The following is a 19,297-nucleotide window of genomic DNA, read 5'->3' as shown; positions in this document are numbered from 1 at the left end:
CAGCAGGGAGACTGCTTCCTCCTCTCTCTCTGCCTGCCTCTTCGCCTACTTGTGATCTGTCAAATAAATTAAAAAAAAAAAAAAAAAAACCTTAAAAAAAATCTTATACATGAATGTTCGCAGCAACATTATTTACCATAGCCAAAAGGTGGAAATAACCCAAATGTCCATCAGCAGATGAACAGATCAATAAAATACAGTACATCCACACAAATGTTATTCAGCCTTTAAAAGGAAAGATGTGCCGACACACACCGTCACACGGATGAACATGAAAACATTACAGCAAGTGAGAGAAGCAAGTCACAAAAGATCACAATATGACGGGATCCCATTTAAAGGAAATGTCCAGATAGGCAAATCCAGAGACGGAAAGCAGATGGGTGGTTGATTAGGGTAGTGGAAAAGAATGGGAGTGACTGCTGCTGGGGACAGAGCTTCTGTCTGGTGATGAGAGAGTTCTGGAGAAGAATGGTGGTGTTGGGTGCACCACACCACGAATGTAATTAATGCCACCTAAACTGTACACGTTAAAATGGCTAAAACGGTAACTTCCATGTGGAACCCAGAGTAAGAAAATGAAAGTGAAAACCCAGTACAAAGTAATAATGGCACCCTCCTTTCAATGGCTTACCTCAACCACTAGGACCAAACCCAACTCAACATGCCCTCAAGGAAGGGCCCCTTATCTGGGCCCATCCAGCTCACCTCACCCCTTCACTTCCTCTCCTCACCTGGGACCCGCGCCCCCTATTGACAAAACCTGTCAGCTCATCCACTGGGCCCCTCTCACTCATACCAGAGCCCCCTGTGAGGACCTTCCTGCTTGCCCACACCCCCTCTCCAGACTTAGTCCACCTGGGTCCCCACCAGAATGTCCCTTCCTTAAGATGATGTGCCAACCCTGGGTTGGGGCCCTGTGCTCCCCGCTGCCACAGCACAGCATCCCATGTCCCAGCACCCAGCCCCTTTGCTGCAATGACCTGCTGGGAACCCATCTTGCCCCCTGGACTAACTTCCAAAAGCAAGGGTTCCCTCAGCCCTGATGTCCCTTGGTGTAGCCTCTCCCCCACTCAGTCTCACCTATACGGGGGCTGCCTGTGGCGTTCCTGTGAGGACTCCCCACTGTCTGTCTCCCGCTCGGGCATCTCCTCTGAGCTTCAGACCCCAATGCAAACTGAACATCTCCACTTCGGATCTCACTAGTCTCAAAATCAACATGCCCAGAAGTGATGTCATTTCCCCCCCACCAGTTCCTCCTCCCAAGTTCTGTCTCCCAAACAAAGGCACTGAGCACTCCTGACTCCTTCTCCTGCCTTAGGCCTGATATCCATCCCCTAATAGACAAGGTGTGTCATGGACCAGCAGCAGGAGCATCATCTGGAAGCTGGCCTAAATGCAGGTTCTCAGGCCCACCCCAGACCGGCCAATGGGAATCTGCATTTTGACAAGATGACCATGTGAGCTACACACACAGTAAAGTTTGAGAAGTACAGCTCTAACAATCCATGATCCCTTCATTCTGCCCCCTGCATTCCTCCCAGGTCCATCAATGTCCCTCTATCCCTCCCCCACCATCATCTCAAAGCCATTGGTTAGGACATCTTCCTAACCAATCCCCACAATCCCACTCTTGTCCCACTCCAATAACTTTTTCCCAGGAGCTTGAGTGACCCTTCAAAATGTAAATCTGATCATATGAGCCTGCTGCATAAGGCCTTGAAATGTCATTCTATTACCCTCACTATAAAAACCAAATTTCTTTCATTCAATCACTCAATTTTTATTGAGCATCTTCTACGTACCTGGCACTGTTCTAGGCAATGGAGAGAGAAGAGTGAACAAAACAGACAAAAACCTCTGCCCTGTGGAGCTCGTATTCTAGTGGAGGAAAGAGATAATAAAAAGTTTAAATAAATAAATGAAAATAAAAATTTTAAATAAGAAGCCTATCAAGTGATGACAAACGCTAGGAGGAAAAATAAAGCACAGAACAGTTTGCAATTCTAACTGGGGTCATCAGAGAAGCCCGCAATGAGAAGATGACATCAGAGAGAAGACCCGAAAGCAGCCAGGAAGCAAGGAGGGAGGGTGGCTGGGGAAAAGCATCCCAGGGAAAAGTAACAGCAAGCACAATGGTCCTGAAGCAAAAGCATACCTTAGCTGAGAGGCCGGTATGGCCAGTGAAGAGAGAACAAAGAGTAAAGAATAGGAGCCGAGGGCAAAGAAATCACAGGGAGCCTGTGACCAGGGTCAGAACGCTAGCTTCGACCCTGAAGAAACAGGAAGCCACGGAAGGCAGAGCTGTGAGCAGAACAGAGATGTGACCTGACTTACAGGTTCAAAAGATCACCCAGACTGCAGTGTTGAGAACTGTAAGGGGGCAAAGCTTGGGAGCAGGGAGGCCCGCTAAAAAGTCACCTCGATTGCACAGGGTGAGAGCGACCAATGGGCTGCACCGCGTTGATGGTTACAGAGATGATAGGAGGTGGTCAGACTCTGGATGAGTACAAAGGTACAGCCAACAGGATTTGACAGATCGGATGTGGCGAATAAGAACAATCCAGAGAAGTCAAGGGTGACTCCAAGAGTTTGGTCTAAGAGACTGAGCTGGGGAAGGCCACAGGAGGGATGAGTAGGGAGTTAGAGAGAGAGCAGGAATTTCACTGTGCACCTGCCACTTCGGGAATGCCTTTCAGACACCGAGGGGGATCACCACTGAGGGAGACAGAGAAGAGGAAAGAACCTGGGCACAACCCATGCAGGTCCAAGGAAGAGGAGGAGGGAGGATTAAGCTGTGTCAAATGACTAAGCAGAGGGCAAAAAGGCAGCCATGAGGTGTGGTGGGGAGCAAAGCCAAAGAAGGTCTTCTGGAAGCTTCGCCATGAAGGTGCTCAGCGAGAGCAGTGGCTGCAGGTGCATATGGGGCTGAGGGAAGTCAGCGCTCATTGGTTTGCCATGGCAACTGATGTGGGAAACAAAGGCAGAAGAAAAATTATTACATATCCTTACAACTTGCAGCCCATTGACAAGTCCTTGAAAGAGGCAGAGTGGCTGTCCTCTAGGGACTCAGCTGCCTTGACGCTGATTCTTTGCTAAGAGCAAAGGCAATCTTAGCCCGACCCTCCAGGATCCTGCAAGTCTGCTTAAACATATAAAAATTCCTTCAGGGGCACCTGTGTGACTCAGTGGGTTAAAGCATCTGCCTTCGGCTCGGGTCATGATCCCAGGGTCCTGGGATCAAGCCCCACATCGGGCTCTCTGCTTAGCAGAGAGCCTGCTTCCCTTCCTCTCTCTGCCTGCCTCTCTGCCTACCTGTGATTTCTGTCTGTCAAATAAATAAATAAAAATCTTTTTTAAAAAATTCCTTCAGAAACTTCCTTTATCTCTACCCACCCCACCCCAAGATACACATTGGCAAATCATCCCCCAAGCATAGGACCCACCAATATACATTGGAAGGGTCTCATGACTGAGGATTTACCAAACAGTAATAAATGACCTTTTCCCAACAAGAGCTAGACCCCTCAGGATCCTGGAAACCTTGTTTCCAAATATTTGGAAGGCTTATGCCATCCCTAACCCCCTCCCAACTGGACAGTGTATAATGGGCCACTCCTCACAACCCCAGCCCAGCTCTTGCTGTCCACAGGCCCTGTCCCCGTGCTTTAATAAAACCACCTTTTTGCACCAAAGATGTCTCAAGAATTCTATCTTGGCCATCGGCTCCAAAGCCTAATGTCTTTCCTACATCAGCTGCCTCATTTTCTCCAGTTTCAAACCTTCAGGCTTGGACCTCTCAGCTAGTTCAGGCTCTGCCCGTCTGGGGTGTGAACCTGAACTGTTTTTTCTCCCTTCTCCTAGCTCACCCTCTTTCCCTGGCAGGGCATTTATTCTCCAGCTTCCAACCCAACCACCTGGGGCCACTGGGAGGATAAGGTAAAAGTTAAACTCTCCCCAGGAAATGAAAAGACCTAATTTTCCCCAGACAGGAGCTATAAATTTTTCTGAAATTCCAACCATTCCTCCCTTTGAGTCCAGACTGTTTTCAGTCTTCACAAGTCTCCATTAAAATGCAAATGTTCCAACCAGTGAGAGGGAAGGTGGTAAGGCTCTCCTGGCTATCCTGCCCTTCCTCCAGAGCTAACTCACAGGGGGAGGCCCACCATTCCCAGGCATCATTCTTTATCCCTAACGTCTCTATATAGATCCTAGATATCAACCTTTTGTCTGTACTGTCATTTGCAAATATCTTCTCCCATTCCCTGGGTTGCCTCTTTGTTTTCTTGACTGTTTCCTTTGCTGTGCAGAAGCTTTTGATTTTGATGAAGTCCCAAAAGTTTATTTTCGCTTTTGTTTCCTTTGCCTTTGGAGACATATCTTGAAAGAAGTTGCTGTGGCTGATATCGAAGAGATTATTGCCTATGTTCTCCTCTAGGATTCTGATGGATTCCTGTCTCACGTTGAGGTCTTTTATCCATTTTGAGTTTATCTTTGTGTATGGTGTAAGAGAATGGGAGTTTCATTCTTCTACATATAGCTGTCCAGTTTTCTCAGCACCATTTATTGAAGAGACTGCCTGTTTTCCACTGTATATTTTTTCCTGTTTTGTCAAAGATTATTTGACCATAGAGTTCAGAGTCCATATCTGGGCTCTCTACTCTATTCCACTGGTCTATGTGTCTGTTTTCATGCCAGTACCATGCTGTCTTGGTGATCACAGCTTTGTAGTAAAGCTTGAAATCAGGTAACGTGAAGCCCCCAGCTTTATTTTTGTTTTTCAACATTTCCTTAGCGATTCGGGGTCTCTTCTGATTCCATACAAATTTTTGGATTATTTGCTCCAGCTCTTTGAAAAATACCGGTGGAATTTTGATCGGAATGGCATTAAAAATATGGATTGCTCTAGGCAGTATAGACATTTTAACAATGTTTATTCTTCCGATCCAAGAGCATGGAATGGTCTTCCATCTTTTTGTGTCTTCTTCAATTTCTTTCATGAGTGTTCTGTAGTTCCTTGGGTACAGTTCCTTTACCTGTTTGGTTAGGTTTATTCCAGGATCTATAAAGAACTCCACAAACTCAACACACACAAAACAGACAATCATATAAAAAAAAATGGGCAGAAGATACGAACAGACACTTCTCCAATGAAGACATACAAATGGCTATCAGAAACATGAAAAAATGTTCATTATCACTAGCCATCAGGGAGATTCAAATTAAAACCACATTGAGATACCACCTTACACCAGTTAGAGTGGACAAAATTAGCAAGACAGGAAACAACATGAGTTGGAGAGGATGTGGAGAAAGGGGTACCCTCTTACACTGTTGGTGGGAATGCAAGTTGGTGCAGCCACTTTGGAAAACAGTGTGGAGATTCCTCAAGAAATTAAAAATAGATCTTCCCTATGACCCCGCAATTGCATTACTGGGATTTACCCCAAAGATACAGATGTCGTGAAAAGAAGGGCCATGTGTACCCCAATGTTTATAGCAGCAATGGCCACAGTCACCAAACTGTGGAAAGAACCAAGATGCCCTTCAGCGGACGAATGGATAAGGAAGATGTGGTCCATATACATTATGGAGTATTATGCCTCCATCAGAAAGGATGAATACCCAACTTCTGTAGCAACATGGACAGGACTGGAAGAGATTATGCTGAGTGAAATAAGTCAAGCAGAGAGAGTCAATTATCATATGGTTTCACTTATTTGTGGAGCATAACAAATAGTATGGAGGACAAGGGGAGATGGAGAGGAGAAGGGAGTTGGGGGAAATTGGAAGGGGAGGTGAACCATGAGAGACTATGGACTCTGAAAAACAATCTGAGGGTTTTGAAGGGGCGGGGGGTGGGAGGTTGGGGTAACCAGGTGGTGGATATTAGAGAGGGTACGGATTGCATGGAGCACTGGGTGTGGTGCAAAAACAATGAATACTGTTACGCTGAAAAGAAATTAAAAAAAAAAATCCCTAACATCTCATGCAACCTTCAGAATATTGACTCTTTTATTATCTATACTTCACAAATGACTAAACCAATCCTCTGAGAAATGAAGCCATTTACCCACAGTCCCAGAGCTACAAAGTAGCTACGGCAAGATCTGAACACAGGTCACCTGACTCCAGAGCTCACACTCTGTGAGGTTTCTATATTTATTTTTTTTGTTTTTCCACTCTTTTGGTCTGTTGACTTTTTTTTTACTCTTAAAATTGTGGGGGGCGCCTGGGTGGCTCAGTGGGTTAAACCGCTGCCTTCGGTTCAGGTCATGATCTCAGGGTCCTGGGATCGAGTCCCGCATTGGGCTCTCTGCTCAGCAGGGAGCCTGCTTCCCTCTCTCTTTCTCTGCCTGCCTCTCTTCCTACTTGTGATTTCTGTCTGTCAAATAAATAAATAAAATCTTTAAAAAAAAATTGTGGTAAAATATACACCAAATTTCCTAGCTTGACCACTTTAAAGTATACAATTCAGTGACTGGTTCAATACATTACCACAAAGGAGGGTCTGGTTCTGAAACTTGCCTATTACCCCAAAAGGAAACTGATACATTGATTTTTGAATAATACTTGAATGTAGTTCAAAATCCACAATTTATTTGATGGTATAAGGTGAAAGGCATGGTCTTATCCTTGTCCCAATCCGTCCAGCTCTCCACCCCCAACCCAGTGAAATGGTTTCTACACGTCCTTCTCCAGTTTATGCAAATATAACCCAACATAACAACCCTATTTTCCCCCTTTTCTACACACACACACACACACACACACACATAAAAATAGTACATTGTACATTCCATTCTGCACCTTGCTTTCTTTACTCCAAGTATCTTGGGAGAACTTTATCTTGGTCCATAGAAAACGTCCTTATTCTTTTTCAAATAACACAGCAGTCCAGTGCCCAGTTCACTATCACTAGGCATTTGGTGGTTTCCAATGTCTCACTATTTCAACTAATACTGCAATGAATGATCTTGTATAATACTGTTCCACACATGTGGAAATACAGGTGCTGGATAAATTCCCAAAGGCAGATCTCTGGTTCAAAGGGGATATGTGCATGCATAATGGTTGCCAAACTGTACTGCTCATGGGATGGTCTCAATCCATCTTTCATTAAATTGGTATGAGAGTGAGGGCCCACGTGCCCACTCTCCAGTTCGCCAGGGCTGGAACAAACGCCAAGGCAACTTCCGATTCTGGTTTCTGCCCGCCCAACTCACTTTATCCCTTCATCTGATAATGAAACTCTCCACCTTTACTTCAGAGAGCTGATCCTCTCGCAGTGGAAAGGATGTTTACAGTCACAATACTCACACCAGCCGCAGGAATAAGCCCCTGACTCAGATATAATGAGCCCCTGACTCAATCATAAACCCCCAACCCCACCTGCACACATAGATTAATGCAGAGATCAGCGTGTGATCCAAGCCAATCAGCACTCCTTGGGGGTTGTCTAACTGAAGCTGGTAGAAAGGAGGGATTTTTTTGCTCTCTGGAGGGAAAAGCATTAAAATGTTAAGCCCACAGTGGTCTGTAACCATGGTTTCAACATCATATGTAGAGATGACCCAAGAGAATGCAGTCAACACAAAGAGAGACAGAGACACAAAAGACAGAGAATCAAGAGACTGCTCAAAAGTCCTGGATCCAGCTGTTCCTGAGGCCCAGACTTTTCTATAGATGGGTTATGATTGCCAATAAATCCCCTTATTTTTGTTTGATTAATTCAACCTGGGCTTCTGTCACTTGCCCCCAAGAGTCCTGACTAATATACTGTATCTAAAGTATAATCCCAATTTTGTTATAAAACAAAAAAAACAGATGTAGATGCAGATGTAAATACACTGTGTGGGAGGATATATGTTTAGGGAGAAAAAAGACCAGAAGAAAATATATTAAATGTTAATAGTGGTTATCTCTGCAATCCCCCATCTGGGATTGCAGATGACTTTTATTTTAGTCTTTGTACTTTTCTGTGTTTTCCAAATTTTCTGCAAAGAACATGGATTTTAAAAATATAATAAACATTTCTTTAAAAAAAATCAGATGGGCAAGAAGCAGCCCAGAAAATGCTCAGAGGAAGGTTCTAAGCTCATGCAAAGGGACAGCAGAGAGGTCCAACCCTGAGGCCTGCTCCGTGGGGACAGCAGATGCTGGAGTGGCTGTTCCCCATCTCAGGGCTGGCTAGCAGGTCACTGAAGGCATCCATGTTGTCGACACTAAACCCAAGCCTTCCATCGTGTGGCCACAGGCTCTGGTCTGTGCCCAAAGGTCAGCTCAGAGCCAAGACTCTTCTCTCCACATTCCTCCTGGAACCCAAGCTGAGCCCCCAGAAGTCCTCACCCACCCACTACCAGTCCCCTTGGCCTCCAAGGAACACCCTACAAGGCACTGGCAAACACCTGTCCATGAGTCCTCAGCAGCAGGAACAGAAAAGACTGGGCTAAAAGGAGAGCTCACACAAGGTGGTCCACTCTCTCCAGAGCCTTCTCCCTTATCAACACAGGACCACTGGAGAAGGGGGGGTTGGACTTGGAAGGACAAAGGTCTTGGGGACCGTCAACTTCAGAACATGGCCTATAGAGGAGAGCAGCCCTTGCTTCCCAGGAGTCCCAGGACACTCTGGCCCCAAATATATCTGGGTTTTCATAGAGACCGGACTAGAGCTAGCCCCACCTGCCTGCCCCATCTCTGACCAAGGAAACACTCTCTTTTATCTTTTTTACATATTAGGGTCTGAATAAGATGTTTTCCTTTTACCATAGCCATTTCTGAGTATGCAGTTCAGTGGCATTCAGCATTACACAGCCATCGAAGCCATCCATTTCCAGAATCTTTTCATCATTACCAAAAGAATTTCTAATCCACTGAACAATAACTCATGGGGTGCCTGGGTGGCTCAGTGGGTTAAACCTCTGCCTTCAGCTCCAGTCATGATCTCCTGGGATCAAGCCCCGCATTGGGCTCTCTGCTCGGTGGGGAGCCTGCTTCCCCCTCTCTCTCTGCCTCCCTCTCTGCCTCCTTGTGATCTTGCTCTCTATATCAAATAAATAAATAAGATATTTAAAAAATAATAATAACTCTTCCCCACACCCTGTTAACTCTATTCTACTTTCTGTCTCTATGCTTTCATCTATTGCTAAGTACATTGTACAAATGAAACCAAGCAACTTCTGTCCTGTGTCTGGCTTCGTCACTTAGCTTAATGTTTTCCAGGTTCGTAAATGGTGGATTGGAATTCCATTCCATTGTACAGCTGAATAATATTTTGTATGGATATGCCACATTTTGTTTATCATCCAGTCCCCTGCAGAAGGACACTTGAGTAGCTCCCACTTTTATCTGTTCTGAGTAATATTGCTATAAACATGGGTGAGCAGATAATGTTCAAGTCCTTGCAATCCACAAGTAAAATCATTCATTAGCCCTACTCCTATTTCACAGATAGGGAAACTGAGGACCACAGTCTGAACACCATGTACCTTCAGGATCATACACAGTACTACCTCCCCTCGGTTTTTTCCCTGAGGCTTCAGGCTGCCCCTCCACCCTGCTGCAGTCATTTCCTTGTAATCTAGGGGTCCCTACCTCTCATATCCCTGAGATCTCTGCTGGGCCTGGGCCTCCGGCAGGAGAATGGACCATGGAGAGTCCACCAGGACCTTGGGACCAAGAGCACCCATCGGCTAGATGGCCAGAGGAAGAGGCAATCTAAATGGAAGGAATCCAGAGTTTCCAGGTTGAGGGGGAAATGAGCCCCACAAAGCAACAGCAAAAGAGGACGGGGAAGCATCATTCAACCCCAAAGCTGAGCAGCAACCCTGAGCAATGCCAGGCCATTCTCCCAGACAAGGTTTCACTCAGTCACACACATATGACTGCCTCAATGTTCACAATGGACTCTTGGGAAAGGGGTCCCAAGGAGTGTGTTTGATAACGTTGGGGATCCAACAGGCTATGTCAGGGAAGAGAGAACACCTCACCCATCAGAGGCAGAAGGGGGCATCTGGGAGAGTGCTAGCCCCTGCAGCAACCAACCAAGTGGACAAGACTGAGCAAAGACCAACACCAGTGAAGCCACCAGGGCCAGCAGAGTGGACAGCTCCTGGGTTTTCCTGACCAGTGTCCATTCCCTGGTCTACTGACAGCAACACATCGAATGTCCCTAGGTGACCTGCCCCTCCTTTTTTCTCAGTCCAGGTGACACCATCCCTAGAACCAGGAGGGGGCACAACACCCAGACTCAACTAATCAGCGTATCCAAGCCCTATAACCAAAGTTCAGGGATGGGCACATGAGCCACTGTGCCCAGTGTGAGTCATCCCTGGGACTCCTGCGAAAATTACTAGAAAACAGATTTGCTCTTCCTGTTGGTGTTGCTAAACTGGCAGAATGTAAGCCTGGCACAGCCATCATCTTTCTTTGTGGATAACCTAGCCCAGGATGAAGCCAATCCAAAAGAAAGAACAGCTCCGAGATGGGGAGAGAGAATGATTCCAGCCTTGGATCCAGTCATACCTGAATCTGTCCCCCATGAACCTTCCAATTACCTAAAGCAATAAAATTTCTCTCCTCCTTTAGGTTAATTAGAATTGGGGTCTCTTGCAACCAAAAGATTCCTGACTCATTTACCTAAACTGTCAGTCAGAAGAGTTATTTTGGGGGTACTACTACTCCAACTCAAAGACCCTCTAGCCCCAAACCTTCATAAGAAGAATTACAATAGAAGTTATTTCAACTGTAATGCTGACTAATTCTGTTTTTCTATGCCAACTAGGGTACCAAACTGCCACATGAGTTTGGGGGGGCAGGGAACAGAGAAGCCTAACCAGTCCTTCACTCCTTGGCATTTATAACCAACCACAAAGTGGCCTCAGGTGACCCTGACAGCCTCGTTTCCCTCTATTGCCCAATATGAAATCCACACCACAGTCTAACTGAGTTCTGAACAGGTCCCCTGCTCTCCCTACCTCTGTCCCTTTGCGTAGACTGTACCATTTAACTAGAATGTACTTCCCCACTTGATCTCTCTTCAGAAATGTTGTACAGTCGCCATGGCCCACCTTAAATGCCGCCAATCCCATGAAGCCCTCCTTGGGGGGGGGGGTCCCTCTTTCTGTTGACCTCCAGAGTGTCTTATACCTCTTCTCCAGGACGCCCCATCTTCTGTATGGGGTTCACAGTATGTGTCTGGTTTCTCCTCTGGAGCACAGGTGGCTTAAGGCAGGGAGAGTATCTTACTCTCCTCCTGGACCCTGTTTGTCCAAGGACTGGTACACAGCTGGCACTCCACAAACATTGAGGGAAGTGACTTGAAACCACACAAATGAACATTTGGAGCACAGTCCGCTTCTAGGCAGGACTGCTGCCTGTGTTTGCATTCATGGAGGAGAAAGACAGGTGAATCCTGTAGGGATGGATGGGAATGCTTTCCAGAAAGGGAGGAGTGGGGCCAGAGGAACTAAGCTGTGAAAGCCAGGTGTCCCCATTCCCATGGCTTGCACCACAGGCTGTGTCCTGCCACCACGCGGTTGTGCCCTTGGGGGACCTTCTCAGCTATCAGTAACTGGCCTCTGTTGATGTCACACTCAAAAGCCCTTCCTGGCACATTGGAAGATCTCGTTTTCAGACAGCCTGTTTCAGTCATCTCTTGATTTACACACTCCTTCCATCTTTGCATCTCGGATTAAATCTTATTAAAATAAATGTTCTATTAAAATACAGATGGCACAGGTAACCCAGGCTCCAGCCCAGACCTTCCTGTTCTCATAGAGAAGCAGAAATTTCTGTTCTAATTAGCAAGGACGGCAGCCAAGAGCCCTTTCAGCTTATCTAAAGCCTGGTAAATCAGACTTTCCCCCAATCTAGCCTCCACTGCCCTTTCCCTTGCCCCAGCTTCAGCCGCATATTCAAAAGAAGCCCAGTTGCCTGAGAAACCAGTCCAATCTCTTCCTTAAAAAATAATGAGAATGTGTTCAGGTGCCATGATTCTTCAGGTTTTGAAGCATTTTCACACACCTGAGTGACATCATCATCCACCTCGTAGAGAGTGAAAGTCAAGGGCAGAGAGGTCAAGTAATTCAGCCGGGGTCACCATGAAATTGGAAATGGATGAAAAGGCACAGGGTTTGGCATCAGGCAGATCTGGGTTGGATTCCCAGCTCTGCTGTATGAGCTGGAGGACACTGAAAATGTCACCCCATTTGAACCTCAGCTTTCTCCTCTATGAAAAACATAGATGGTGATAGTAAGTGTGGTGCAGAGAACGGGATGCCTGAGCCCCAGGTGCCAGCCTCGTGCCATGCCCACCACAGACCCAACAGGAGCTCCCAGCCCAGTACTTCTCTTATGATTCCTGACTTTTTATACTGTTAACACATAACCTCCCATACTTCTGTTATTTTCCTTAGGGGTAATAAGGGAAGGAAAGGGAGGAGGAACATCTAAAGACAAATTAACAGCGGCCATTCTGCAGCCCACCTCCTGCAGGGAACCCTCACTTCCAATCACAATGGACCTGCCCCAAACCAAGGGCATTCAGGGCTGGAACCTGGCCCCATCTGGAGCTCCTGACCCCTGTGCTTCGCACACTGTACATCCAATCCCTGGGGATGGGGGAAGGGGCACGGGCACTGCCAGATGTGGCCAGGTGGTGGTGCAACGGTGAGCAGAAAGGGACCAATCCCACACTAAGCTGGGTGCTGAGAGTTTAGATGTGATGCAGAAAGAGAGGCCTAGCCAATGTTGCCAAAGCTTCTGATTTCTCAAGAGAAGACGGAAAAAACCACCGGTAACACAGAACCTTCCAATTTTAAAAAATATCCATTTAAAAGGGAAAAACGCATGTAGGCCTAATAAAGCCCTGGGAGAATGCGCAGGGTTGTGCACCTGTGCCATTCCCTGCTGTATCCCAGCACCCAGAACAGAGACTTCGTGAAGCTTTGAGGACTCGGCATGGGCCACATCCCACCTCGGCCTCATACACCTGGCAAACTCCCAGGTGCCAGGCTGCTGTTGTCCCACTCCCTGCAGACAAGACTGTGTGGTGTTAGAGCATGGGGGTGGGGATGGGGGAATGAGATCCCTTACTAGGGATCTGTCCTGCAAACCAGGGGAGAGGTGTGACTTGCTTGGGGGCTGTTTCAAGCTGCTGTACCCAACGAGGAAGAGCTCATGACCACAGGCATCTGCACAGCCTCCTTATTCTGCCCCCCATATTCAGTGGTCGGTAAAGATCTTTACAGTAAATACATGGAAAGGGGGAGGGGGCTCAATCAACAGGACTGCTCCCTCCTTTGGAGAAACAGACTAACCCTGAGGCCTGGCAGGGTCAGCCCGCCCCTAGAGGGCTCTGGCAAGGACTTGGCTACTGTTCCAACTTTCACGAAACAGAGTGTTCATAACTGATAAGCTTAAAAGCAAGTGACAATTTTTCAACCCACCCTTGCTCCAAGGACAGTGAATAAACACAGCATTGGCTCCAGGTTCCTACAGAGTGTGTCGAGAAGGAGAGGGGAAGGTGAAACCAAGCTCACCCACCCCTAGAAGTCAATGTGGATTCTTTGACACCTTCTTCTTCAGGGTCGAACTAGGGTTCCCCACTTAGAATTGCCAACTCACAGGGGCCCCTGGATGGCTTAGTCAGTTAAGTGTCTGACTCTTGATCTGGGCTCAGATCTCAATCTCAGGGTTGTAAGTGCAAGCCTCGCATTGGGCTCCACGCTGGGCATGGAAACTACTTTAAAAAAAAAAAGTGCCACCCACTGGGTGGCTCAGTGGGTTAAAGACTCTCTCTTCAGCTCAGGTCATGATCCCAGGGTCCTGGGATTGAGCCCCACGTTGGGCTCTCTGCTCAGCAGGGAGCCTGCTTCCCCATCTCTCTATGCCTACTTGTGATCTGCTGTAAAATAAACAAAATCTTTAATAAAAAAAAAAAAAGAAAGAAAAGAAAAGAAATCCCAACTCACAAACTCCCAAATATACGCTTCCTTTTATTACGGGTTCCAAGGTGACCCCAGGTCCCCCACATACCAGGCAATGGGCCTGCCTCCACAGTAATTTTAACTGGACTGTGACTGGACTGTGGAGAGGGAAGGAGGAGTCTGCTGGGGTGCAGGAAAGTTCTATGTCTTGATGTGGACAGTATCTACACAGCTGGATACATATGTGGAAATCCACTGAGCTGTGCCCTGAGATTTGTTGTACTTCCGTGCCTGCATGAGAACAGCAGCAGCGTGTATGGGGAACTTCTCAGAAGCCAGGCACCGCGTGAGTGCTTATCCTGGGTTCCAAATAATAGAAGAGTTAAGAGGACAGCCCCTGGACCTCAAAAGACCAGGGTTAAAATCCCTGTTCGTCTCCCTCTGATTTTGCCCTCTAGGTGTTCCTCAAAATCTGAGCCTCTGTGTCTCTACTGGAAAACAAAGATAATAACCAGTGTAATTAAGACAGGTATGCGACCCTAGCAAACAGTAAGCCTCAAAAGATGTTGGCTTGTTACAACCATTCAACGTTCAACAACCCCAGGACCCTAGTGTTGGGGGCCCACTTGACCATATGAGAAAAGTGACTCCTTCCTTCCCACTGTACTCCCCAAACTGCAGACATTTCCACATCATCTTCTCAATTTTTTCCCAAATCCATGTACCACCTGACTGTTACTTTTCTTGATACTTCTCTTTAAATTGATCACAATTTTTTACTTAAACAAATTTACTTTTCGAAAATATTATGTAACCGTCGTACATGGAAAACCAGTATCACTTGCCAGAATTCATTTTTTAAAATAGCAATTAAGATAAAAGGCATTTGTCCACCTGAAATCATCTTGCCTACCTCATTTACTTTTTATGGATTCAGGAGGCAAAGAGACTCAGTTTGCAGGGCAGGCGGGGAGTAGGGAGGGCAAGAGGGCCTCATCTACTTAAAATGACTGAGAAGATTCCTAAGCCGTGCAGCAGACCCCGTCTGCCCAGAAGTGATTTTCGTTGGTTTAACCAAACGGGCTTGGCAGGCCCTATATTTGGCAACATCCTGGTAACCAGCCATCTGTGTACCACACGGGCTCCAAAGAGATAGAACTGCATTCAGAAAAACCATATATTCACTAATGGCGACTGTTCACCAATTCAGACACCCAATGGCCCCCGCTCTTTGGCATGAATGAAGGGAGCCCGCCTCTGCCTCTCAGACAGCAGCTCCAGGACCTGAGATCTAGGAACTCAGTGTCAGAACAGCCCTGGAGCTGAGCTCCAGGGCTGAGCCTGGACCCTCACGTGTTCCCTAACCATAGAGGGACAGGACAGGAGTCAGAAGAGTAATAGGGCACGCCGCATGTACACATCATCAGTTATCTTTCTCTCCAAATCTCTTCCAAAGGGGAACGAAGAAGAGAGAAGGGGAGAATACCTCAAACCCACATAAGAAAAGGACACCTTGAAATCTGTGGCAGAGGGCACTGCAGTATTAAGAGGACCTGGGGGAACAGGCGGTGTGGAGTCAGTGAGTCTCATGTGCACCCATTCGTTCACACAGCAAATATTTACTAAGCACTTCCTATTCCGGGCAATGGGGGACCCAGGAGTGAAAAAGGCAGAGTCCCTGCTCTTAGAGAGCTCACATTCTAGGGGTGGGAACGGTCAGTAAATTGTTTATTACATAACCCAGATAATACCAGTTAATGATAAGAGCCATGGGGGTAATAAATCAAGGTAAAGTAATGATGGCTGGAATGAGCTGCCCAGATTGGATGGCAGGGGAGTCCTTTTAGAAGAGATGACAACTGAGTTGGCACGCAACAATGAGGAAGCACCACTCAATTAAGTCACCATAAACAGTGCAAGTAAAGGGCCTAGAGCAGGCACAATGAGAAAGCACCACTCAATTAAGTCACCATAAACAGCACATGTAAAGGGCCTGGGGCAGGCACAAGCTTGGCGTGTTCCAGAAACAGAAAGGCCTTTGCAGCAGAAATACAGTGACTACAGTGAGTGAGAGGCAAAGTGGAAGTAAGGTCAGAGAACAAGAGAGAATAAGGCAGGGGATACAGGCCGGGCTTCAGAGTCTGGATTTCATTTAAATTATAATGGAAAGCCTATGGAGAGGTTTCTACAGTGGAGAGACTTGATTTTACCTGAATTTTTAAAACTCCACTCTGGCCACCATAAGAATAGATAAGGAGGACAAGAGTAGGGACACCAAAGAGGAGACAAAAACAGTGGCTCCAAAGGAATCACAAAACCCCTTAAATTCTCTCCCTGAACTCTAGGTGTCTAACTCCCCAGGTGCTCAGTGAGGCCTAAAATGGGAAGCTGGCTAAAGGGAGATGTTTGTTCTTTAAAGCAATGACAGCCAACCAAATGGCATTCAAACATCAGACAAGAGAGGCCAAGAAACAGGCCTTTCCACAAAGGGCAGGACCCGGCCACCTCCCAAGAAGAGAACAAGCAGCCATCTGTTCCAGGGCTGGGGAGTAGATAAGTTCCCGCCATGCACCCCTTCCAGCCTTGGGACTCTGGGACTCCAAGGCCAGGCCTCCAGCGCTCCACAGGCTCGGGCCCCGAATCCAGCCAGCTCATAGGCCTATCGCAAAATCTCCTGTGGCAGAAGGCAAGTACCCTCCATGACACCAACCTTCAACCTCCAAGGACAAATCAGTCAACTGCCAACATCACCAAAACAGACAATCAGGGATGCCTGGGTGGCTCAGTGGGTTAAAGCCTGCCTTCGGCTCAGGTCATGATCCCAGAGTCCTGGGATAGAGCCCAGCATCCATCCGCCTCTCTGCTCAGCAGGGAGCCTGCTTCCCTTCCTCTCTCTCTGCCTGCCTCTCTGCCTACTTGTGATCTCTGTCAAATAAATAAGTAAAATCTTTAAAAAAAAAAAAAAAAAAAACTCCAGTGTGAGGTCTTGCCCAAAACAAACAAACAAACAAACAAACAAAAAAAGTGATAGAGCCTCAAAGCTAAATACCGACTTACAATATCATAGGGGACAGCAGAACACGTTAGATGACACCAGGAGATAGCATCCACAAAATCCTAACTATGGGCAGCTCCCCATGATGATCAAATTTCTCCAATAAAGAAATTATAATGAAAAAAAAGAAAGTAGCAGTAGAAAATTCATAAGGTGACATATGACCAATTACACTGGGTTTTTTGAATCCTGCCAAAAAAAAAAAAAAAATTTGAAGGGCACCTGGGTGGCTCAGTTGGTTAAAGGTCTGTCTTCAGTTCAGGTCCTGATCCTGGGGTCCAGGGATCGGGAATCGAGCCCCATATCTGGCTCCCTCCTCAGTGGGGAGCCTACTTCTCCTCCACTTGCCCCTCCTCACCCATCCTAACCAACCCTCACCACACCACATATGCTCTCTCTCAAATAAATAAATAAAATCTTTTAAAAATTTTTTGAAAAACTTATAAGACAATTAGGGGAATTTGAACACTAATTAAATATGATATTAAGAAATTACTGTTAACTCAGGGAGTACAATATGGTAGTGTTCTATTTTCTTAGAAAACTTCTTTAAGGTGTATACCAAAACATGTAAGAATGAAATGATATCCTGTCTGGGATTTACTTCAAAATAATCTTGTGGGGGAGTGGGGTGGTAAATAAATGAGGTAAGATTGGCCAAGAGTTGACAATGACTCAAACGGGGTATCATATTACACAAGTCTCTCTACTTTTGTGCACGTGTGAAATTTTCCACAATAAAAAATTAAAAAAAAAAAAAAAGCTCGGGATGGACTTTTGCTTGTGCAAGGGACCATGCTAATCTTCTCTGTATGATTCCAATTTTAGCGTATGTGCTGCCGAAGCAAGCATGGGGTGAACTTTTTCTAATAACCGACAGGGGACTAACCCGCTAGACATTATATCCCACAACAGAGGAGTGTGGATTACTCTGCCTCTGCCTCCTCTGCCTCCCAGAGACTTTAGATTCACTGTTCTGCCCCCCAGAGCCTGCCGCAGGGGGGTTGCTGAAATTCATATTTTCCTCCTCACAAACCCCATGATGAGGGTTGTCTTAAAATAACTACTCCCTGTAAGAAGACGATGTCTTTTCATTTATGCCAACTGACCTCTGTCCAGTTCAGAATGTCACTCTTAAGGGCACACAGCAACATCCACACCATTTGGAACCTACCTATTTTGACTGTTTCTCTGCCTCAACCCTTCCTACAAATGGTACCTGTTTTCTACCTCAGAGGACATCACTCCCCCACACCCGCCCATCCACTTCTACATGACCAAGGTGGGGCTACGGATCTGACCCCAATCTGCCACAGCGACGAGGAAGCAAGATCTGAAAAGTCAAATCACTTGAAAGGAGATTTCCCACTAAAGCGGTCCCCAGAGTGCCATCTGCAAGGAAAGCTTCATTCAGGTGCCTCCTTGGAACCCTGCTCCAATCAATCCCCCCTTGCAAACACACCATTGTTTTTGAAGGAGCCCAAGCGGTGGAGTCCCTGGAAGATGGTCAGAAAGAGGCAGAACCTCCAGGTTATCCCACAACTCCCAGACGGAGTCGTCAGGTAAAGGCTGACGAGCACCACAGTCACTTCTCCAGGATGCAAACCGAAGCTGGAGCTTTCAGCAGAGTTCTCAGGACCCACCAACAGTGTGACTGGAGTCTTCTGGTTCTGGGGCCGTTTGAGGTACCCGTGTCATTACCATCCTCCCTGGCACACCTGCCTCCCCCAATATGCCAATATATTTCTAAGGAGCCTGGGGAGGGCAGGAAGATGACAAGGACCCTGGGGGCCATCACTGCAAAGCTACACAGGACCACTTCATCCCTTAAGGCCAACAGCTGGGAGGGTCATCTGCATAAGCTTGTCAATTAAAGGTGCTGGGAAGATGGATGGATGGATCCAGCCTTCTGAAAAGGATAAAGATGGGGTCTGAATCTGACCTGTGATGAGGGTGGGGAGGAAGCAGAAACTCCGCAGACCAAACACCCACCCTGGAGTCTGGGAGCACTTAAGAGAGGTGGGGCAGCTATAGCCTGCTCCAGCACACCCCCCCCACACACACACACACCTGTCCACCCCACCCCAACCCCCACGCCTGGTGCCCACAAGGCAAGGGTCAATAGTGATCACCGCACTTCAGACACTTAAAGACAAAGAAACTCCAGATTACAGCAAGCAAAGCAAAGGTCATTTAGCACCAGCAGGAGATCAAGCCCTCTCTCTCCTTGGGTAAGTTAAGTCTGTTGGCCAAAGCAATCGGGATGACAGAAGCCAAAGCAGACTAGGACGAAGGCAGGAGTTGGGAGGGCCTC

At 46.9% G+C, this 19,297-nt stretch overlaps 1 protein-coding gene and 1 non-coding gene across 10 annotated transcripts in view; both read right to left on the bottom strand.

The window, feature by feature from the left end:
* The window catches only part of RAP1GAP2 (RAP1 GTPase activating protein 2), a 206,283-nt gene that overhangs the window by 123,167 nt on the left and 63,819 nt on the right, over positions 1-19,297 (bottom strand). The window lies entirely within an intron of this gene.
* Positions 17,732-17,835, bottom strand: LOC123389228. Its single transcript, XR_006603825.1, has one exon. It is a non-coding gene; the product is annotated as a U6 spliceosomal RNA (small nuclear RNA).

This window comes from Mustela putorius, unplaced genomic scaffold (assembly GCF_011764305.1).
Source record: "Mustela putorius furo isolate JIRA1106 unplaced genomic scaffold, ASM1176430v1.1 tig00003962_pilon_pilon_pilon, whole genome shotgun sequence".
Classification (NCBI taxonomy): Eukaryota; Metazoa; Chordata; class Mammalia; order Carnivora; family Mustelidae; genus Mustela; species Mustela putorius.
This window is presented reverse-complemented; position numbering and strand designations above follow the sequence as displayed.